General features: G+C 42.0%; 1 long non-coding RNA gene across 1 annotated transcript in view; it reads left to right on the forward strand.

The window, feature by feature from the left end:
* LOC140728713 (uncharacterized) overlaps window positions 1–24293 on the forward strand; it is a 33421-nt gene extending 9128 nt beyond the window's left edge. The window contains exons 3-5 of the long non-coding RNA XR_012099160.1: window positions 21835–21943; window positions 23045–23166; window positions 24013–24293. This is a non-coding gene — a long non-coding RNA (uncharacterized lncRNA). The remainder of the gene's footprint in view (window positions 1–21834; window positions 21944–23044; window positions 23167–24012) is intronic.
* The last annotated feature ends 281 nt before the right edge of the window (window positions 24294–24574 follow it).

Raw genomic sequence — 24574 nt, forward strand, 5'->3', positions numbered from 1 at the left:
AGTGCCAATTAACTGATTTCACCAGTGCTGATGAGCTGCGCTTTAGTCTATTGGTGGATATTGAAATATCTGTCGGGTCCCAGCAGTGAACAGCTGTGAAAACTCAGACTGAATGTGTTAGTTGGATCAATGTCATGGCAATAATATCAGTATTCTGATCATTCTAAACTAGGCCTGGGCCTGGACCTGAACTGTGTCATCCTCCCCTGGTCACCATATAACCCTCATCTGGTCAGTGTATGATCCGTTCCTGCTCCCTTTGGTCATGTGTAATCTTGCCCTGGTCACCATGTGACCCTTACCTGGTTACAATAAACTACCCCCGGTCACTGCAGTCTGAGGTCTGAATCTTTTCCTGAATGGAACAACAACGTTAGGCCTGGAAAACAGGGAGTCGAAAGGAAACAAAATAATCTCAATAGTTCCTTTATTGTGCATATAGGAAGGAAAAGTTATGAAATAACTAATGAAAAAGCAAGAAAAAATTTGACTGCTGTTTCCCAAATGGAATAAGAAACTGTCAGACGTGTCACAAATTACCGTAGATTCCGGATTTTAAGCCGCTACTTTTTTCCCACATTTTGAACAGCTTTGAACTTTGCGGCCAATAATCCGAAGCGGCTAATGCATGATTTTTTTCATGCCGCCTCGTAAATATTTTGCCTCATAACAGTAGACCAATAAAATTGATGAGTAGTTCACAGAGGTCCAATGAAATTGTACGATAAATCAAGCGCACTTTCACAATTAAATTATTGTAAATCAGTCATTTGTACTCACCCTCATCAACATGGAAAACACTCGAAGCATTGTGCTGCCTACTTAGTTTAAACTATATTTGTTTTCTGTACTACATCGCGGGATGCTATGACGTCACACCCGGTTTCGCGGTGTCTTGTGGGAAAATGCCGGTTTGCGATAAACGGAAAGGAGGGGGGGAGCGCATTACGCGAGCGGCTTTGGATCTGAGCGAACTCTGCTTTTAAGTTAAAGGTGATCAATAACTTTTCCTGGTAGGCTGCAATATATATATTTTTTTACCAGTCGTTAGGAGATATTGGAATGTTGTTCAGTAAAGAAGTATACGCAACGTATATTTAAAAGTAGCCGCGTACGGGCACGGTTCGAAAAAAAGCATTTGCAATATGTATTTGTTTTTGTTACCATATGGATTTAATTAAAAGTTAAAAAAATCCTCACGTGTAATATCTTTCTGTGTAAATATCTCATATTACAACGTGGGACACCTGCGGCCTAAAATCCGGTGCGGCCTAAAATCCGATGCGGCCTTTACAATTAAAAAATTGATTTTATTTCTAAAATTAGAGCCAGCGGCTTTTAATCAGGTGCGCTCTGTAGTCCGGAATCTACGGTAAATGAATCTAAGACTCATGCCTATGGTTTTCTAACTGATCCATAAGAGAATAAAACAGTCTTAAAATAGGGCCATTCAGCCCATTGAATCTGCTTTGCCTTTCCATCATGACAGAGTTATTTTTCCTCTCACCATTCTCCTGATTTCTCCCTGAAACCTTTGGCACCGATACTAACCAAGGATCCATCAATCTTGACTTTAAATATGCCCAGTGATAGCCACTATAGCTGTCTTTGGCAAGGAATTTCACACATTCACCATCCTCTGGCTAAGGAAATTCCCCCTCATCTCTGTTTCAAAGGGACATCTTTTAATTATGAAGCTGTTCCCTTTGGTCCTAGACTCCCCCGCTATTGGAAACATCCTCTCCATGCCCACTCTATCTAGGCCTTTCAATATTCAGTAGATTTCAATTACATCCCCTCATTCTTCTAAAGACCAGTAAGTACAGGCCTAGAGCCATCAAACACTCATCTGTTAATCCTTTCATTCCCAGGATCATTCTCTGAACCTTCTCCAACATCAAAACATCCTTTCTTAGATATAGGTCCTAAAACTGATCTGCCCAATGCCTCATAAAGCCTCAACATTACATCCTTCCATTTATATCTATTCCTCTTGAAATGGATGCAATAGTTGAATTTGCCTTCCTCACTACTGACTCAACCTGCAAGTTAACATTTGGAGAATCCAACACCTGCACCCCCAAGTCCCTTTTGAATTGAATTGAATTTATTTCTTACATCTTTCACATATATGAGGAGTAAAAATCTTTATGTTACATCTCCGTCTTAATGGGCAATGTGCAATCATAGTAATTTATAATAAATAGAACAGTCAGTGTAACATAGAAATACACTCAAATTAGCACGAGTTAATCAGTCTAATTTGCACCACCAATTTCTCCATTTGCTCTCATTTGGATAGTCTACAGCTTTTCCAAACTCCGAAGTGCATGACCATACACTATATTCCATCTGTCACTCTTTGCCCATTTTCCAAATCTGTCCAAGTCCTTCTGCTCATTCAGACCTTATTTTAATTCTGTTAAATTAAGGCCAACGATATTTGTTGTTTTATTCCATCATTTGGTACCTTTCAGTTTCAGAAAAATAAAGAAAAGCAGTTGGTTAGATAGATAGATAGATAGATACTTTATTCATCCCCATGGGGAAATTCAACTTTTTTCCAATGTCCCATACACTTGTTGTAGCAAAACTAATTACATACAATACTTAACTCAGTAAAAAATATGATATGCATCTAAATCACTATCTCAAAAAGCATTAATAATAGCTTTTAAAAAGTTCTTAAGTCCTGGCGGTAGAATTGTAAAGCCTAATGGCATTGGGGAGTATTGACCTCTTCATCCTGACTGAGGAGCATTGCATCGATAGTAACCTGTCGCTGAAACTGCTTCTCTGTCTCTGGATGGTGCTATGTAGAGGATGTTCAGAGTTATCCATAATTGACCGTAGCCTACTCAGCACCCTTCGCTCAGCTACTGATGTTAAACTCTCCAGTACTTTGCCCACGACAGAGCCCGCCTTCCTTACCAGCTTATTAAGACGTGAGGCGTCCCTCTTCTTAATGCTTCCTCCCCAACACGCCACCACAAAGAAGAGGGCGCTCTCCACAACTGACCTATAGAACATCTTCAGCATCTCACTACAGACATTGAATGACGCCAACCTTCTAAGGAAGTACAGTCGACTCTGTGCCTTCCTGCATAAGGCATCTGTGTTGGCAGTCCAGTCTAGCTTCTCGTCTAACTGTACTCCCAGATACTTGTAGGTCTTAACCTGCTCCACACATTCTCCATTAATGATCACTGGCTCCATATGAGGCCTAGATCTCCTAAAGTCTACCACCATCTCCATGGTCTTGGTGATATTGAGACGCAGGTAGTTTGAGTTGCACCATATCACAAAGTCCTGTATCAGTTTCCTATACTCCTCCTCCTGTCCATTCCTGACACACCCCACTATGGCCGAGTCATCAGCGAACTTCTGCACATGGCAGGACTCCGAGTTATATTGGAAGTCTGATGTGTACAGGGTGAACAGGACCGGAGAGAGTACGGTTCCCTGCGGCGCTCCTGTGCTGCTGACCACCGTGTCAGACCTACAGTCTCCCAACCGCACATACTGAGGTCTATCTGTCAAGTAGTCCACTATCCAATCCACCATGTGAGAGCTCTCACATGTTTTCAGCTCTCACTATTTAGATTGAAGGACATTGAGAGACCCAACTGGGCAAGCTCTACAATGGCTTCAGGCTGCTCGGTCACTTGTAAAGTTCACGTTGCCTGTTGTATCCAACAGGGAAGTTTGTACTTCCTCAGTTAGTTGTTCAACTCCACAATCAAAGGGTGCCCCAGTGGTGACACATCTGGCAGCACTACTGGACGTGCAGTTACAGCTATGATGGGCTACTTTGTGCAGGAGGATGGGACTTACTCATCTGCACAGATCTTTCTCTTCATGTCTTCAGAACCTGCCCTGTCTGAAGATCGATATCCAGGCTCTCAAGTTTCCATCTCAGAACTTTCTCCTGTGTGAAACCTTCAGCCATCCCCTTCTGCCTTGTCTCCTCTCCCTATGGAGTTTAAAGTGGATCGGTGCCATCCCCTCCTGCTTGCTTAGAACATAGAACATTGGAGAGGTCACCACAAATCTACTGGGAAAGCAATGATTCCATCTGTTCTTCATTGTGTTGAGGAGCTTGGGCATTGGGAAGTCAGGAATGCTGTGAACTCTTAATGCAGGCACACATCATCTATACTCACGAGCCTGTTAGAGGCTACATCAACAGGAAGGGTGTCCGCTTCCTTCGTGTACACCAGAGCTTGAATCAGAGACTTCGGAATATGAAGGGAGGTGGAGTCAGTATAGGAAAGTAGAGTTCAGTTATCATCTCATTGATCAGCTACAACTTCTGCATCTAATGTACTCCGAGATGCTGGCTCAATCCGACTGCTTTTGATGGGGCACATCACAAGCAAACAGACAAGACCTACATTTGTGTACGTACGTACGCACGCACACACACACACACACACACACACACACACACACACACACACACACACACACACACACACACACACACACACACACACACACACACACACACACACACACACACACACACACACACACACACACACACACCTTCCATAAGTACTACCTTTGCAGGGGACATACTACTGGTCTAACCATCACTTGGTAAGGCCTGGAAAGTACCTGGTAAGGCTCTGAAAACCAGTGCCAACCAACTAGTGGGAGTATTCAAGGACATTTTCAACCTCTTACTGCTACAGGCAGAAGTTCCCACTTGCTTCAAAAAGGCAGCAATTATACCAGTGCCTAAGAAGAATAATCTGAGCTGCCTTAATGACTATTGCCCGGTAGCACTCACACTGACAGTGATGAAGTGCCTTGAGAGGTTGGTCATGACTAGACTGAACTCCTGCCTCAGCAAGGACCTGGACCCATTGCAATTTGCCTATCGCCACAATAGGTCAATGGCAGATACAATCTCAATGGCTCTCCACATGGCTTTAGACCACTTGGACAACACAAACACCTACGTCAGGATGCTGTTCATCGACTATAGCTCAGCATTTAATACCGTCATTTCCACAATCCTGCCGAGAAGTTGTAGAATCCGGGCTTCTGTACCTCCCTCTGCAATTGGATCCTCAGTTTCCTAACTGAAAGACCTCAATCTGTGCAGATTGGTGATAACATATTCTCCTCGCTGACAACCAACATTGGCGCACCTCAGGGGTGTGAGCTTAGCCCACTGCTCTACTCTCTCTATACACATGACTGTAAATACCATCTAAAAATTTGCTGACAATACTACCATTGTTGGTAGATTCTCAGGTGGCGACAAGAGGGTGTACAGGAGTGAGATATGCCAACTAGTGGAGTGGTCCCACAGCAACAACCTGGCACTCAACTTCAGTAAGATGAAGGAGCAGATTTTGGACTTCAGGAAGGGTAAGATGAAGGAACACGTACCAATCCGCATAGAGGGATCAGAACTGGAGAGATTGAGCAGCTTCAAGTACCTGGGTGTCAAGATCATGGAGGATTTAACCTGGTCCCAGCATATTGATGTAGTTATAAAGAAGGCAAGACAGCGGCTATACTTTATATGTCAACAAATACACTCAAGAACATCTATATTTGTACCGTGGAGAGCATTCTGATAGGCTGCATCACTGTTTGGTATGGACGGACTACTGGACAGGACCAAAAGAAGCTGCAGAAGGTTGTAAATCTAGTCAGCTCCATCTTGGGTACTAGCCTACATAGTACCCAGGACATCTTTAGGGAGCGGTGTCTCAGAAAGGCAGTGTCCATTATTAAGGACCTCCAGCACCCAGGGCATGCCCTTTTCTCATTGCTACCATCAGGTAGGAGGTACAGAAGCCTGAAGGCAGACACTCAGCGATTCAGGAACAACTTCTTCCCCTCTGTCATCCAATTCCTAAATGGACGTTGAATCTTTGGACACTACCTCACTTTTTTTTAACATACAGTATTTCTGTTTTTGCATGTTTTAAAAAATCTATTCAATATACATAATTGATTTACTTGTTTATTATTATTTTTTAAAAATTTTTTCTCTCTGCTAGGTTATGTATTGCTTTGAACTGCTGCTGCTAAGTTAATAAATTTCACGCCACATGCCGGTGATAATAAACCTGATTCTGATTGTGATCACTTCTGTGTCGATGACACCAAACATGAATAGTGTTAAAGCAACTTGATGACCACAGTCGATGCCCGCTTAAGCCCCAATCAGTTAAGCTTCTTCATTTCCTTCTTACTCTTCACTCTCTGCACATTGTGCTCCATACACTGAACTTAGACAATATTTTTACTACAGATGCAAATATTGTATTGGATTAAAGACAGCTGACCAGATTTCTTGCTTCCTCATTCTCCCTTGGAGATTCCAGTTTGAAGCCTTGAGAGCAACCTGACTGGCTGTATCACCGCCTGGTACGGGAACTGCACCAGCCTTGATCGCTGGGCTCTGCAGAGAGTGGTGCGGTCAGCCCAGTGCATCTGTGGTTGTGAACTTCCCTCCACTGAGGACATTTACAGAAGCTGGTGCATAAAGAAGTCCTGGAAGATCATTGGGGCACACCAGTCACCCCAAGTAACAAATGTTTCAGCTGCTTCTGTCTGGCAAAAGGTACCACAGCATTAAAGCCAGACTAACAGACTATGGGACAGCTTCTTTCTGCAAGCCATTAGACTTAGAAATTCACATGTCTGTACATTATGACAAAGTCATAATGCAAAATCTTTACTCCCTCAAGTTGTGGAATGGATTTAAGATTTAAATCAAATTCAAATTCAATTACCAATGCATGGGCCATTTTCCCAAAATACTGGCGGCTGATGAATAGGGAATGACACAAAATAGTCATTGTGCTAGGAGTATTATGGGCAACACTTTTGGAATTGACTCCTGTGGAAAATACAAATATATCTTTCCATTAGCTCAGTGTGGCTCTCTGATGTTACACTGGGAAGTGGGTCAAACACATGCATATGGAATTAACTCAGACAGAGATCTTGGTTGAAATGGATGAATTGGGCTGAAGGCCAGAAGGACCTGTTGCTGTGCGACTCAATGATACTGCATAATGGAAATAATGGGGATTTTATAAAGAACGTGTCTTACTACACTGAAGATAACCCAGTGACAGTGATGTCATGGTACTTGTACAGAGCTCCACTGGTCCTGCTGCCTCACTGTGAAATACTCCGACATTCATGCATTGTGAGTCCTTTTGCCATCACCAAGACAACCTGATAGAAATAAGGGGTTACATCACACAGAATCCCAAATTTCCACCTGCTCAGTTGGCTGCTCACTTAATTGTTATCAGCATTTTTACAAACTATTCTGACCTTTCAAAATAACAACTAATGTGCTTTTTCCGTTTAATTCTGTGTTTACTAGAGGATGAAATTGTTTCAGTGTTTTATAACCTAGCACCTCATTCACAATCTTTTATTAGAAATGCAAATAATATCAAAACTACATTTAGAATCATAAATGTACACTTACTAAATAAAACATAACAACATTCTATTGACTTACATTTAAATCAGTATTGGTTGAATTAACTACTGGACCAAAGTGGGGAAGGGTTTGTTTCCTCTCTGAAAGTGATTAGCCATGACCTAATTGAATGGATCCAAAGAATCCCATGTAATAGTGCTGACCTTAGATTATTGATATGCACTGAAGATATTTTGCAAACTGATTTTCAATGACAAGTGCAAAGATATCATGACTGTACTAATTTTATCATGTATGTGATATAAATGTAGAGAGGACATATTGATATTTTTCTTTTTTATTCAGAGGACATATGGTAAAATATTGATCCCAGTTGAAGTCTTTCTCAGAATTGGCCTCATTTGTGGGACAACACATTGGTAGTTAATTTTGTGTTTGATTTTATAGAGGCATACGGACATATGTGTTACAGTACTGAAACCTTCAAGCTACAAACCCTGCATTTTGCCTTCATGCATTTCACAACAACAGTAACTTCACAAAGAATGGGTACTGTACAAAGAAATTTGGCATGGCATAAATGTGAAGAAACAAAACTTCATGCAAAGAAAGCTTCATACTTGAAAAGATATATCTCCGTTTTAAATTGCTGATGAACAAAGAGGAGGCTGTGGTTTTCACAAAGGTGGTATTGACTGGCACACAGAGAAATGTCTATGGGAAGCCTCTGATAGTTGGAGATACTTTAATACTAAGGTCACTAAGATTCTGAATCATATAAAGGAACTAAAGGAACTCAGATTCACATCAGATGAGGTCCAATTGCTGTAAATGACAGAGGGTTCAATAGCACGATCAGCCAACAGTTAGTATCAAGTTTCTCCAGAAGTCCTGTGGTTACGCTGATATGTATGATTTGTAGCCTGGGGAAAAGTACACACTCAGGGCAACAAATACTTTTTTGGGTTTTAATTCCTTTATCTGTATTAGATGTTTAAGTGCCAGAAGAGGGTCTTAAAACAAAACGAACGACCTTACAATCAGTTCCTGCTGTTACAATCTCCGTTTAACCTTCGATCCACACATTTGTGTGTCGACGGATTGTGTATGCAGTATAAAAATACATAAAGCAAACTGCACAAAACTGATACAGTACTAATACGGTAGTGGCAACTCTGAAGGAACACAATACAAACAACATTAGAATCCCCCCAACCCTGTATCTTATACATAGCAGCAAAAAATGTAAGCGAATACATCTCATCTAAGACATCTACTACTTTTTAGTACACACATGCTTAACTTCCTAAAAGAGACTAAACATTCACGTTACGCTGTTACATACACAATCAGTCATGATACAATAAAGTTAGACAAAAGGTACACTGCGGCACAACTTTTACAAGATATTGCCTGGCAGTTAAATTACAGGAAGACTGACCTACTTGGCCGGTGAGGAACTTTGCACAAGCCACGCTATCTAGCATTGATGCTTTCACTCATGAAAATCTAAAGCATCCACATGTAGAACATGTCAAATTACTGATATTCTCGATTTGCCAACAAGCATAAATGAATTCACATGGATATTGTAAATTAATGCTCACCTTTCCTCAACAAGCCCAGAACCTCTGGGGAAACTCGATTCCAACGCCCCACCAGCTTCTGCAGCAGAGAACAAAATGGTCTCCCCACTATCCCGCATGTGTGTAATGACATCACCGTCTCCCCTTAAAGGCACAGACAACTATTCTAGCATTACCCGGATGGATACCTAGGTACACTTTTAACAATAATGAATAAGATTCGACAGTCACCTGGTTACACATGTAACAAATATGATACTTAATTTTCGATAAGCCTTGTCCCAATTTTCAGTTTCATTCACTTCTCCAACCACTAGCTTCACATGAAAGTATCCAAACTTTCACTCACATGTTTAAATCTTGTTATTAATCAGAAACAAGGCAACAACTTATCTTACATATTGCCGGGGCTTCTTGTCATTTAGTAAAAAAATTATTCTTTCTTATAAAAGGAGAAATTATGGGGAAATCCTAGTTTTAGTTACCAACAACAATCCACATTCACTGAAAAATAAATAAAATGTGATAGTTGAAAATAATTAATAAACAATGCTTGTTTACTGTGCAATCAGTGATTGTGTGCTAACTGGGATAAGATTTACTGTGAAATGTGACAGAAAGCCCTATAAGAGAGTAAAACACAAGCTCATGTACTTCGTAGTTGGATGACACAGTAATCCTCTGTTACCAAACTAATGACAAAAACTTTCTCGTTATTCAAATGCCTTGGACAAAATCAGTCACACTAACTCAAAATAACTCAAAGATGAGTTTATTGTTATATGCACATGCTCATGTATGCAGAGCAGGAATGAAAAACTTACTTGCAGAAGCATCACAGGAATATAGCATAGAAACATAGAAAACCTACAGCACAATACAGGCCCTTCGGCCCACAAAGTTGTGCCAAACATGTCCCTACCTTACAAGTTACTAATGTTACCCATAGCCCTCTATTTTTCTAAACTCCATATACTTCTCCAAAAGTCTCTTAAAAGACCCTATCATATCTGCCTCCATCACCATTGCTGGGCAGCCCATTCTACACACTCACCATTCTCTGTGTAAAAAACTTACCCCGACATCTCCTCTGTACCTATTCCCAAGCACCTTAAACCTGTGCCCTCTTGTGGCAGCCATTTCAGCCCTGAGAAAAAGCCTCTGACTATCCACACAATCAATGCCTCTCATCATCTTATACACCTCTATCAGGTCACCTCTCATCCTCCGTCACTCCAAGGAGAAAAGGCCGAGTTCACTCAACTTATTCTCATAAGGCATGCTCCCCAATCCAGGCAACATCCTTGTAAATCTCCTCTGCACCCTTTCTATGACTTCCACATCCCTCCTGTAGTGAGGCGACCAGAACTGAGCACAGTACTCCAAGTGGGGTCTGACCAGAGTCCTATATAGCTGCAACATTACCTCTTGGCTCCAAGATTCAATTCCACGATTAATGAAGGCCAATACACCGTATGCCTTCTTAACCAGAGGGTCAACTTGCACAGCTGCTTTGAGCATCCTATGGACTCGGACCCCAAAATCCCTCTGATCCTCCACACCGCCAAGAGTCTTACCATTAATACTATATTCTTCCATCATATTAGACCTTCCAAAATGAACCACTTCACACTTATCTGGGTTGAACTCCATCTGCGACTTCTCAGCCCAGTTTTGCATCCTATCAATGTCCTGCTGTAACCTTTGACAGCCTTCCACACTATCCACAACACCTCCAACCTTTGGATCATCAGCAAACTTACTAACCCATCCCTCCACTTCCTCATCCAGGTCATTTATAAAAATCACGAAACGCAAGGGTCCCAGAACAGATCCCTGAGGTACACCACTGGTCACCAACCTCCATGCAGAATATGACCTGTCTATACCCCCTTTCGCCTTCTGTGGGCAAACGAATTCTGGATCCACGGAGCAATGTCCCTTTGGATCCCATGCTTCCTTACTTTCTCAATAAGCCTTGCTTGTGGTACCTTATCAAATGCCTTGCTGAAATCCATATACACTACATCTACTGCTCTACCTTCATCAATGTGTTTAGTCACATCCTCAAAAAATTCAATCAGGCTCATAAGGCACGACCAGCCTTTGACAAAGCCAGGCTGACTACTCCTAATCATATTATACCTCTCCAAATGTTCATAAATCCTGCCTCTCAGGATCTGCTCCATCAGCTTACCAACCACTGAAGTAAGAGTCACTGGTCTATAATTTCCTGGGCTTTCTCTACTCCCTTTCTTGAATAAGGGAACAATATCGGCAACCCTCCAATCCTCTGGAACCTCTCCCGTCCCCATTGATGATGCAAAGATCATTGCCAGAGGCTCAGCAATCTCCTCCCTCGCCTCCCATAGTAGCCTGGGATACATCTCATCCGGTCCCAGCGACTTATCCAACTTAATGCTTTCCAAAAGCTCCAGCTCATCCTCTTTCTTAATATCTACATGTTCAAGCTTTTCAATCTGCTGCAAGTCATCACTACAATCACTGAGATCCTTTTCCATAGTGAGTACTGAAATAAAGTATTCATTAAGTACCTCTGCTACTTCCTCCAGTTCCATACACACTTTCCCACTGTCACATTTGATAGGTCCTATTCTTTCACATCTTATCCTCTTACTCTTCACATACTTGTAGAACGCCTTGGGGTTTTCCTTAATCTTGTCTGCCAAGGCCTTCTCATGGCCCCTTCTGGCTCTCCTAATTTGCTTCTTAAGCTTCTTCCTGTTAGCCTTATGATTTTCTAGATCTCTGACATTACCAACTCTCTGAACCTTACGTAAGCTTTTCTTTTCTTCTTAACTAGATTTACTACAGGCTTTGTACACCACAGTTCCTGTACTCTACCATAACTTCCCTGTCTCATTGAAATGTACCTATGCAGAACTCTACACAAATATCCCCTGAATATTTGTCACATTTCTTCCGTATCTTTCCCTGAGAAAATTTGTTCCCAATTTAAGCTTCCAAGTTCCTGCCTGATAGCCTCATAATTCCCTTTACTCAAATTAAATGCATTTCTAACTTGTCTGTTCCTATCTCTCTTCAATGCTGTTGTAAAGAACATAGAGTTATGATCACTATCTCCAAAATGCTCTCTCACTGAGAGATCTGACGCCTGACCAGTTTCATTTCCCAATACCAAATCAAGTAAAGTCTCTCCTCTTGTAGGCTTATCTACATATTGTATCAAGAAACCTTCCTGAACACACCTAACAAACTCCGCCCCATCTAAACCCCTTGCTCTAGAGAGATGCCAATCGATATTAGGGAAATTAAAATCTCCCACCACGACAACTCTGTTATTATTACACCTTTCCAGGATCTGATTCCATATCTGCTCCCCAATACCCCTGTTACTATTGGGTGGCTTATGAAAAACACCTAGTAGAGTTATTGACCCCTTCCTGTTCCTAACCTCCACCCACGGAGAGTCCACAGACAATCCCTCCATGACTTCCACCTTTTCTGCAGCCGTGACACTATCTCTGATCAACAGTGCCACGCCCCACCTCTTTTGCCTCCCTCTCTGTCCTTTCTGAAACATCTGAAACCCAGCACATGAAGTAACCATTCCTGTCCCTGAGCCATCCAAGTCTCTGTAATGGCCACCACATCATAGCTCCAAGTACTGATCCTCTCTCTAAGCTCATCCGCTTTGTTCACAATACTCCTTGCTTTAAAATAGACACATCTCAAACCATTGGTCTGAGTGCGTCCCTTCTCTATCACCTGACTATCCTCCCTTACACACTGTCTCCAAGCTTTCTCTATTTGTGAGCCAACCGCCTCTTCCCCAGTCTCTTCAGTTCAGTTCCCACCTCCCAACAATTCAAGGTTAAATCTCCCCACCAGGGTATTGGTCCCCCTGGGATTCAAGTGCAACCCGTCCTTTTTGTACAAGTCACACCTGCCCCAAAAGAGGTCCCAATGATCCAGAAATCTGAATCCCTGCCCCCTGCTCCAATCCCTCAGCCACACATTTATCCACCACCTCATTCTATTCTTATACTCACTGTCGCGTGGCACAGGCAGTAATCCTGAGATGACTACCTTTGTGGTCCTGCTTCTCAACTTCCATCCTAACTCCGTGTAGTCTGTTTTCAGGACCTCTTCCATTTTCCGACCTATGTCATTGGTACCAATATGTATCACAACCTCTGGCTGTTCTCCCTCCCACTGCAGGATATTGTGGACGTGATCTGAAACATCCCAAACCCTGGCACCTGGGAGGCAAACTATCATCCGTGCTTCTTTCCTGCGTCCACAGAATCGCCCGTCTGACCCCCTAACTATAGAGTCCTCTATCACTACTGCTTTTCTCTTCTTTTCCCTACCCTTCTGAGCCACAGGGCCAGACTCTGTGCCAGAGGCATGGCCACTGTTGCTTCCCCAGGTAGGCTGTCCCTCCCAACAGTACTCAAACAGAAGTACTTATTGTCAAGGGGTACAACCACAGGGGTACTATCTAGTACCTGACTCTCTCCTTTCCCCCACCTGACTGTGACCCACTTGTCTGTCTCCTGTGGCCCCGGTGTGACCACCTGCCTATAACTCCTTTCTATCACCTCTTCGCTCTCCCTGACCAGACAAAGGTCATCGAGCTGTAATTCCATTTCCCTAACATGGTCCCTTAGGAGCTGCAGCTCGACACACCAGGTGCAGATATGGCCATCTGGAGGCTGGGAGACTCCAGGACTCCCCACATCTGACACCGAGCACAGAACACTGGCCTCACACACATACTTCCTTTCCACAATTACCACAGGTAAACCTACCTCGCCTCGTCTCATTACCACCTAAGCCCGTTTGAGCCAAAGCCCTATAACTCTGCTACCCTCTCACTCTGCTGCCTGCTGGATATGGCGGTCTTCTTTATAAACTTTTCCTGCTCTACTGGCTGACGTCACGCGTCTTGCCTCTCTTTACCCCAAGTAGTAAAATGCCTTCTCTCCGAAAATCCTTAGCCGTTCCACTCGCAGCCTTCTTGCTTCGACTCTAATACTGCTGAAGATTCCTTGCATCGGATACACTAAATTCACAAGAAATAAACATAACTAACACAAATTTATGTAAGAAAGAACATAGTTAGAACAATAAAATCAAAGTTTATTGTAGTGCTAAGTGGTCATTGTTGTGTATTTAATATTTCAGTAAAATTGTAAATACATTATTTGATTAAGCATTATTTGTTTGTTGAAATAATTAATTATGGGTTATATGTAATAGTACTTGAATAGCATATGTCATCGCGCTGCCACATCATATGTACAAGAGTTGCTTAAAGTAAATACAAATGTACACGAGTTATCTCCCAGCTCCCTTGTTTCCCTTTCAATTCATTTTATATTTTGGCATTACAAAACAGAACAGTGATGATGATGAAGTTTTAAATAAACCTGAGATGATTACCTACCTGTTGAAGGCCGGCGAGATGTTCGAATTAAAAAACAGTGCAGCAGGAAATTGTAAAGTTAAAAGGAATCCCTGCAAGAAACGGTCGAGTTAATAAAAGGTAGAAAATGAATAATTCACGGGTTCATAAACAGAGTACTAGGTGATAATAATCATAACAAATGAGCGAAAATGGCTGGCTATATCAGAAAGATTGATTAGTTTGATTATGTTACAGGTAACTGGATATTATATATGAAGTGTATTAAGCAGCATTTTAAAGCGCAGAGAATAGCTGATGAGAATCGTGCCAATTTTGCTGAGTATATTAGATTTAAAGGTATACAGTTTGTTTAGAAATTTAACTATTCCAACCAAGCTAGCCAAAATGAGAATGCTTTAGGTTTCATAAGAAAGATCATAAGGAAGGGGAGTCCATTTCAGTGTACATGGCTGAACTGAAGAAATTGTCTTAGCATTGTCAGTTCAGTAAGGGGCTCAATGACATTCTGAGAGATCAATTAGCTTATGGAATTTCATAAGAAAATATTAAAAAATGGCTCCTAACTGAAGCACAGCTCACATAAAAGAGCAGTAGAAATAGTGATGTTAATGGAATTGGCAGAGACACTATTGAGTTGCAGTTAAGAATGGAAGTGAGGGAAAACGAAATTACAACATCGAAACAGAATCTGGCTTTGCCAAATAAATTGTGTTACCATTGAGGCAGGGGCTCACGTACAGCACCCAACACAGATATAAAGGTGAAACTTGCAGAAAATGCAAAAATATAGGACACATACAAATTGCATGTCAGGCAGACAAAACTAAATGGACTCCACAGGGAAGAGAAATACATAAAAGGTCAAGTTGCAATTTCAAAAAGAGCACTAGCTTGCATTTTGTTGATGAAAAATCTGATAATGATGAGAGTGACAAAGGACTGAGTAGCCTTGAGATTTACCATGTGAAGATTAACAACAGACAAGCAAAATGGCTTACACCAGAAGAGAATGGCAAATTAATTAAAATTGAATAGGACACTGGCTTGGCTGTTTCAGTCACTCCAAAACGTGCGTTTTAGTGGCATTTCAAAGATACTAAACTGAAGGCTGCTGATATCTAACTAAGAACTTATACTGAAGAAAAGATGATTCCTGTGGGATTGATACTCATAGCAGATGAATACAACAACCATCAAACCATATTGGAACTATATGTGTTAAAAACTGGAGAGCCGGTATTGTGGGGTCATTATTGGTTGAGACAACTACAACTTGATTGGATATCCATCCACCTTCTGCGTGCCACTTCCTCTGCAATAGAGTCAACTGGATCTAAATTAAGAAAGCCACTGGATGATGCCACAGCAGTTTACAAGGATGACATTGGAACCCTCAAACATACAAATGATAAAATAGTGTTAAATGAAATTGCCACACCCAAGTTTTACAAAGTCTATCTGGTTCTTTATACCATTCATGATAAAGTAACCAGTGAGCTAGATCACATGGAGGCTGAAGGAATTCTTTCTAAGGTTGAATGGAGCCATGGGCAATGCAAGTGGCCCCAGTAGCCAAGAAGAATAAGTCTGTCATGATCTGTGATGACGTTAGGGTCACCAACAGCCTAGTACTGAAAGTAGTTCAATAGCCTCTGCCGAGGAGAGAAGATATCTTTGCAAAGCTTCTTGGAGGGAAACACTTCAACAAAGTGGACATAGATGAGGCCCACCTACAGATGGAGATGGAAGAAGATCCTAATGTGTTTCTCACCATAAATACTCACAAAGGGCTTTATTGCTATAGTAGGCCTATTTTTGGAGTAGCATCAGCACCTGCACTCTGGCAGAAAGCCATGGATCAGGTGATACAAGACTGTCCATGCACTCAGAGTTACCTGAATGACATCATTGTTACTGGTGAAAATGACAAGGAGCATTCCCAAAATCTCAAGATGTTATTAAAAAGATTAGAGGATTATTGGTTCAGAGCACAATGTAACAAGTGTGAATACTTTAAACCAAGCATCACTTCCTGTGGTCACACCATTGATGCACAAGGATTACGTGAGTGTGCTGAGAAAATTCAAGCAGTGGTGGATGCCCCAAGATCAAAGGACGTTTCACAGTTATGGTTCTTTTAGGATTTGTCAATTACTAGAAGGGGTCCCGTTAAACCTGGTTAATATGCTACACCCCTTGAACTTATTACTACAGACTGAGATGAGATGACAATGGACAAAGCAGTGAGAGATGGCTTTCTAAAAGGTAGAGAAAATGGTGATGTCAGACACTTTCATGTTTTATGTTCCATATTGTCCAGTGAAGCTTGCCATGTGTTATTCGGGATGCCAACACGTCCAAAAGAAAGATATCTGGTGCTATCAGAACCACTTCTTGCATTCCCTGGGCCAACTTCTACAACCACCATGGAGGAGATGCCAGAGCCTGAGACTGTTTCACAGCCACAAGTCTCACCTGCCAAGCAGAGTTACCTCCCTGGTCAGGAAAGACATTCTCCTACAAGAGTAAGAAATCCTCCACGATAATTAAATTTTTAGGCCTTAATGGGACAAATTAAAACGTACTATACTGTGGATGTCTGTATAGTTCGAAGTTCAAAGTAAAAGTTATTATCAGAGTACATACACGTCACCACATACAACCCTGAGATTCTTTTTCAGTGGGCCTATGTAGAAGATCTATAGAACAGTAACTGTAAACTGTAAACATCAGGAATTGTTAACTGTAAACAAACTGTGCAAATGAAGATATAAATAAATAGCAATAAATTATGATCATGAAATAACAATGTAACAGAGTCCTTAGATGTCCTTAAATGAGTACAGCTATCCCCTTTTGTTCAAGGGCCTGCTGATTGAGGGGTAGTAACTGTTTTTGAACCTCGTGGTGGGAATCCTGAGGTACCTGTACCTTCTACCTGATAGTAGTTGTATTATATAGTATAATGTATATATAAGTTGAGATGCATTCTATATTGAGTAGAAGTTTATAACTAAGCAGGGTGTACATAACTAATATAACTAAGAGTGTTGTATATTTAATATTTCAGTAATACTTGAATGATATTCTAAATATATTGTTAGATTATATTGTTAGATATAATGTTGGCATATAGCCAAGTGGTTAAGGCTTTGGGCTGGTGATCTGAAGGTCATTAGTTCGAGTCTCAGCTGTGTGTGTCCTGGAGCAAGGCACTTAACCACACACTGCTCCTGCATGAATATAGCCCAGTGGCGGCAGGTGGTGCACTATGGACAAGACAAGACAAGATTAAGCACTCCTTACTTGTTTAAAAAATTCATTGCGCATTATATGTAATAGTATGTGAATGGCATGTGTTATCATATCACCACATCACATGTGCGTGCCTCGTCTAAAGACAAACATACATGAATTATCTTCTGGCTCCCTTTTTCAATAGTTTTATGTTTTGGAGTTACAAAACTTAGCCATATGTTCTTATAGTTAACAGTGATTATGGCTGTGCAAGTTGTTTCAAGAACTGAATGGTTGAAGGGTAGTCTAGAACCTCAGGCTTCCATATTCAATAGGTTATGGAATCCAAAGACAACAGGAGTGAATCTGCAGATGCTGGAAATAAATAAAAACACAAAATGCTGGCAGAACCAGAATAAGTGTGAATGAGTGGTGAATCCTGATGAAGGGTTTCGGCCCGAAATGTCGTCACTACCTCCTCCCATAGATTCTGTCTGGCCTGCTGAGTTCTGCCAGCAGTTTGTGTTTTTATTTAGGTTATGGAATCCCTTTGGTGATTGTCAGTGCTTGGCTATGTCACAAGTAAGGCAGGTCTAATGAAGTATTCTGTGACAGAGGAATACTTATTGATAATGCCCAGCAAAATATTATAAGAAGTCTCCTAAGGATTTGAGGGGCAGGATCAAAGATAAAGTCACAATGAACTGAAAAATAACGAATTGCTGGGCTTAATATTTGGTGATTCAGGATTGAAATCAACAAGCATTTTATGGATTCGTAGAGCCATACGTCACAGAAAGTGGCCCTTTGGTCCATCGTGACCATGCTGCACATCAAGGGCCTACCTACACTAATCCCATTTGCCAGCAGCTAGTCACACAATGGATGGGGGATATCTGGGATTCTCTCCCATAAGAAGTGATGATTGCTGAATCCAAAAAAAAGGGAAAAGTGAATTTAAGGCGGCTATTTGCAGATCAGCTAGGGTCTAGGAACTGGTGGCCATTATTTCAGCACCATGCCTCCAACATGTTGAATGGGAAGTACATCCACCTTCAGTGAGAACAGTAACAGCACACAGCATTAACGTGTCTCACAAACATTACTTTGTTCTGGTTCCAGCTGTAGTTGTGGATCAAAAATAAAATGCTCCCGAACAATAGTGTAGCACTGCAGTACCACAGAGAGTACAGCAGTGCAGCAGTTGGCAAAGCGTGATTACAGTGCTTGTGAGCAGGGTTCATTTATGCCACTGTCTGTACGGAGTTCTCCCCAGGACTGTGGGTTTCATCCGGGTGCTCAGCTTTCCCCTACATTCTAAAGATGTATTGGTTAGTATTACATGGGTGTATGTAACTGCGGTGTGGGCTCGTACCGGAAAGGTCTGTTACTTGCTGTACCTCTAAGTAGAATAAAAACAATATTGCTGGCTCATAATATTCCTTTAATGAATTGAACAATGCAGCCACAAACTGTGTTAGCAATAACAGAAGATGGATTCTTCACATATTTGTAAGTGATTCCTCTTATTAGTGGTATTACCTCTTTGAAATAAAGGTCAGTATCTCTGTAAAATTTGCAGTGAAATGTCATACTATTAATCCACTAATATTGCAAATAACAATATCAGCACTTCAATGCATAAATTACTTGGGTTTTGTGTGCTTTTCCTGTCTAGCTGTTGTTTGTTGATTTTGTTTTAATTTGATGTCATTTAACACGGATTACCAGCTACCTATAGCATTTGCGCTTCCAAAGCAGCAAGGTCTAAACTTTTTCTCCCAAGGTACGTCTCTGCCTCACATACAGGATTTGCTTAATCCTCCCTACCCCCCAAAAACAGGCAGAACACTGAACAACAACACTCTGAAATATTGCTGATGGGGAATAATATCTCATACATTCAGCGGCCACTATATTAGGTACCCCTATACCTCTGCTCATTAATGGAAATATCTAATCAGTCAATCATGTGGCAGCGACTCAATGCATCAAAAAATGCAGTCATGGTCTCAGTTGTTCAGACCAAACATCAGAATGTTAGAGGAAATGTGATCGAAGTGACTTAGACTGCTGAATGATTGTTGGTTCCAGATGGGGTAGTTTGAGTATCTCAGAAACTGTTGATCTCCTGGAATTTTCACGCTCAGCATTCTCTAGTGTTTAGGGAGAACAGTGTGAAAAATAATGAGTGTCCAGTGAGGGGCAGTACAATCGGTGAACTGAGAGAGGTCAGAGGAAAGTGGCCAGACTGGTCCCAGTTGACAGAAGGCCACAGTAGCTCAAATAACCACATGTTACAACAGTAGTTGTAGAAGAGCATCTCTTAATGATCATCACGTTGAAGCGGCTTGGATGAGCTACAGCAGCAGAAGACCGCAAACATGCAGAAATACACCCAGAGGCTCCTTTATTAGGAATCACCTGTACCAAATCTTCCAATTAAGATTGTACTGCGTGTACAGCTCCCTGGTAGTTTGAAAGTAAAGAAATTCAATGAAAAACATCACCAGAAATATCTTTCCTGAGGTAAATTGTGTTAAATTATCGCCGCTGACAGTGAAGGGGGCAGGTGATGGCAGGGCAAGTTCGGGGGATAGGCCAGAGATGGTGTGTTTCAGATAGAGTTCCGATGCCCGTACAACTAGCCTGGGTGCGAGATTGGCTCGCCCTGAGAGCTGAGAGGAGAAGTCGGGACCCAGGCAACGGAGGTTGGATGCCTGTACAACTGGCCTGGGTAGGAGGTTGTATTGCTTGGGTGGGAGGTGATCTGAAAAGCTTGGGAGTGGTTTTGGGCTGGGTGGTGAAATCTGGGCCTGGAGTGAGATGCTGGGCCCTGAGTTTTTCGCTGCAGCTGGGTCCTAGTATGAGGGATGATTCATCGTTTAGACAATTTAAACAGCAGCCCAGATCGGAGGCGAGAGCCGATTTCACTCGCTCTCCTCCATGTTCACTCCTCCTTCCAAGGTGCCAAAGCCTTTCGCTGTACCGTTGTTTGGTTGATTTAAACGCTGGCCCATACAGACTGAAAAGACAGGGTGTTGGGATCTGGGTGAGAACTGATTTCGCTCGTTCACTCCTTTCTCCGTGACGTTGAGGCTATGAAGACAGCCCCAGCTCCTGCGCTCAGTGCCCACTAACGTGAATGAACCGCTAAGTGAGATGTCGACCCTGCTCCGGGCTGCTCTGTGGTTTGGACCCTGGAGAAGCCTGATTTTGGTTGGGAATGTTGTTGTTCGCTTCAATTGCTTGCATGATTTCTGGTTTTTTTAATCTTTCTCTTGCTCATTTATACATTCTTTGATAATAAATGTACTTGAATTTTGAATCTTGAATCTAACTGAGTTTATATTATACACCTGTTAACTGATACATGTAACCTGTGACCTGGGGTCACAGTGCTGAGGACCTACTGCCACAACAGATAGAGCAGGGAACCAATGGGCAGGGCAGCAGGTGCTGTGAACCAATGGGAATGTGGCAGGTAGTTCTGGGAACCAACAGGGTGGGGGAGGTAATGCTGGGAACCAATGAGGAATTGGCAGGTACGTAGTACTGGCAAACGATAGGGTGGCCAGGTTTTCTGATTCTGCTCAGCTGTCAGCTGGGCAGCACTGGCTTAATATTTGTGATATAATGTGTACAGGGGTGATCATAGACTATAATCCTTGCCCTTTTTATTGGGAGTTATCCACTTCAACTCCATTAACATCTGAAGTGGGAGATAACTGTGTGCAGTGGTAGATTAATTAATTACAGTGGAATTTTAAATGTATAAAGATACAGATTATAAGTGCAAAATGTCATATTGAGTGCATAATGTGATTTATTAAATGTGCCTAGTGTCTAAATTAAGTTTGACTCGGCAGATTTAATTTATAAATTTGCCTTTAAAAGGACATAGAGTTAAATCTAAATTGTGAATTTGCAAATTAACTGTTCGAGAGGTTCAAATAATGTGTAAAATGTCGGTTTAAAGGTAGATGACATGAATAGGAAGAGCAGATGTTCAAAAGGGTCGATGAAGGGGGCAACATTATCATCACCCTCCCTATCACAGTGGTTAGGACAAGTTGCTGAAGAAAAATTCAGATTTGGGGCTGTGTACATGCCTGCTATGTGTTAAAGGTGCTGCATTCTAATTGTTCCTCCTTTGACAAACACAGTAAGAAGAAGCTCCTATCGATGTGGCCAGTGCTTCACATAACCAGCCTGCAGCTCTGAGAGACATTTCAGTCATGTTCAGGAAGCAGTGGGATGACTCAGCAGGAACAGGTATCTGTCTGCTGGAACCCAGGTAGAGTTTCTATTGGTTTATTATTGTCAAATATACTGAGATACAATGGGAAGATTTTGTGTGGCATACCAGCCGGACATACCATTCCATACATAGGTACGCTGAGGTAATGAAAAGAAAACTGAATGTAAAAAATAGTGTTGCAGTAACAGAGATAGTGCAATGCAGGAAGACAAATAAAATGCAAGAAGAAATACATGGCGAAGAAGATTAGGAGATCAGGAGACTGAGAGTTCACCTTTATCATATGAGAGGTCCATTCAATAGTTCAATAACAGTGGGATAGAAGCTGTCTTTAAGTCTGGAAGTTCATACTGTCAAGCTTTTGTATCATCTGCTTGACAGGAGAGGGGAGAAGAAAGATTAACAGGGGTGTAAGGGGACCTTGATTATGTAGGCTGCTTTTCTGAGGCAGCAGGAAGGCGTCAATGGAGGTTAGTCTGGCTTACATGATGGATTATATTTCAAGATTCTAATACAAGTTGTTCAGATGAGACCATCTAATTTATAAAGACACTAGATCCACCCAGAGCTTCGTTCCCTGCACCCAAATCATCCGGCTGATAATTAACTACAATTATCATCCAAGCTGAATTTATATGGCTCATCTCATCACTGCTGCAGTTCTCCACATGCACACACTTTCAGCTCATGGAATCATAGTTATACAGCAGGTGTTCAGCCCGCTGCGTCCTACTCAACCATCGCATGCAACTGTAATAATATCATCTGCATTAAGTCCATAGCTTCTATGCCTTGGGGAATCAAGAGCTTCTTCAACAAAGTCAGCCCAGAACATTGCAGCACAAACTCTGTCTAGTCCTTACCTTCTTTGCAAGAGGAAAAAAAAACTAGAGGAAAAATGAGGATGTGCAGCATGTGTATGAAGCTCCTATGCAGAGATATTGCAGCCATTGTGGGAAAAAAGCATCACTGGAGGGTCCATCGGCAGAACTTGCCAGTTCTTCCCTCATCACAGCATCTCTTCTGACCAGCAACCAGCAGATGGTGCAAGCAGCCAATTCTAACTTCCACCCCATCCTCACCAGAGTCCAACCTTTGTATCTTATCCTTTTCAGGTATCTGAGTACAGCAAACAGCCAGTCAGTGAAGAACATGGAGCATCCCACCTAGTGGAAGAAGATGAGTAGGTCCTGCCTCTCTATTCTAAACTCCATCCAGCACTCCAGAAAATGACAAGGTAGGCACTTCAGGGGCAGGGGTACACGGACAGTTTGCATGTACTGAAATTCCAGATGCATTTGGAGAAGTCAGAGGAGTAACACTGAATAATCCAACCTCAGAGACACAAGGGGCTGCAGATGCTGGAATCAGGAACAACAATCTGCTGGAGGAACTCAGTGGTCAAGCAGCGTCTGTGGGAGGGAAAGCAGTTGTCAATGCTTCATGTTGAGACCTTGCATCAGGACTTTGGATCAGTGATACTGCCCAGTTTGAGAAGACTCATAGGGCTTATTCTAGAAGACAGACATTTACATGCATCCATGAGCATACCCAGTGCTGAGGGATTATGATGGAATCTAGCAATAACTTGGCACAGGTAATCTACTTCTCACATGGATTGGTGATAACCCATCAGCTCACCTGCAGATCCCATTCACGACCTCCTCTGCATCACCAGAAGCATCTGGCATAGTTCTGAGTGTCACAATGGAACTAGTCACGTTGACTCTCGAACACCAGATGTACTCCAGTGGATGCCAGCTGAGAGCGCAATGTGTACAGAACTGCGAGCTTAGTAAATGAAGAAGGGAAATTTACTTTCTGCTTGGATTTGTTTATACACCCAGTGGCCACTTGGTGAGGTACCTCCTGTACTAATAAAGCAGCCACTGAGTGCATGTCCTTGCTCTTCTGCTGCTGCAACCCATCCAATTTAAGGTTCAATATGTTGTGCATTCAGGGATGCTCTCCTGCTCACCACTGTAGTCACGCATGGTTATTTGAATTACTGTAACCTTCCTGTCAACTTGAACCATTCTCCTCTGCCTTGTTAATGAGAGAGGTCTTTTCTTTTTGCCCACAGAACTGCCACTCACCGGATGTGTTTTTGTTTTCCATCTCTGTAAACTGCAGAGACTTGTGCATGTAAATCCCAAGATATCAGCAGTTTCTAATCTGACATCAGCCATCATTCCGTGGTCAAAGTCATTTTCAGCACATTTCCTCCCCATTCTGATGTTTGGTCTGAACAACAACTGCACCTGTTGTCCGTGCCTGCATACTTCTATGCATTGAGCTGCTGCCACATGATTGGCTGATTATATATCTGTATTAATGAGCGGGTGTACAGTTATACCTAATAAAGTGGCCACTGAGTATATGTGAACCTTGTGAATGGTTAAAGTGTTCAAAGCAGCTCATGACCATTCAACTATAACTATTGTCTTCCATCAGCTGAGAGGATTGGTCTTGTGACCTTTGGTAGACACAAAGTTACAAAAGTTATCTTCTTCTACATTCCTTCCGATGGGGACTTGGCATCGCACAGATATGTTAACCTTTTTTCAAATCAAATCCAGGGAAGATATACTTTGCAAGTCACTAAGAAAAACTCTAACAAACTGCCCTGTTAACGCTTCTTTCAA

Source organism: Hemitrygon akajei, chromosome 6 (genome assembly GCF_048418815.1).
Source record: "Hemitrygon akajei chromosome 6, sHemAka1.3, whole genome shotgun sequence".
NCBI classification, from domain to species: Eukaryota; Metazoa; Chordata; class Chondrichthyes; order Myliobatiformes; family Dasyatidae; genus Hemitrygon; species Hemitrygon akajei.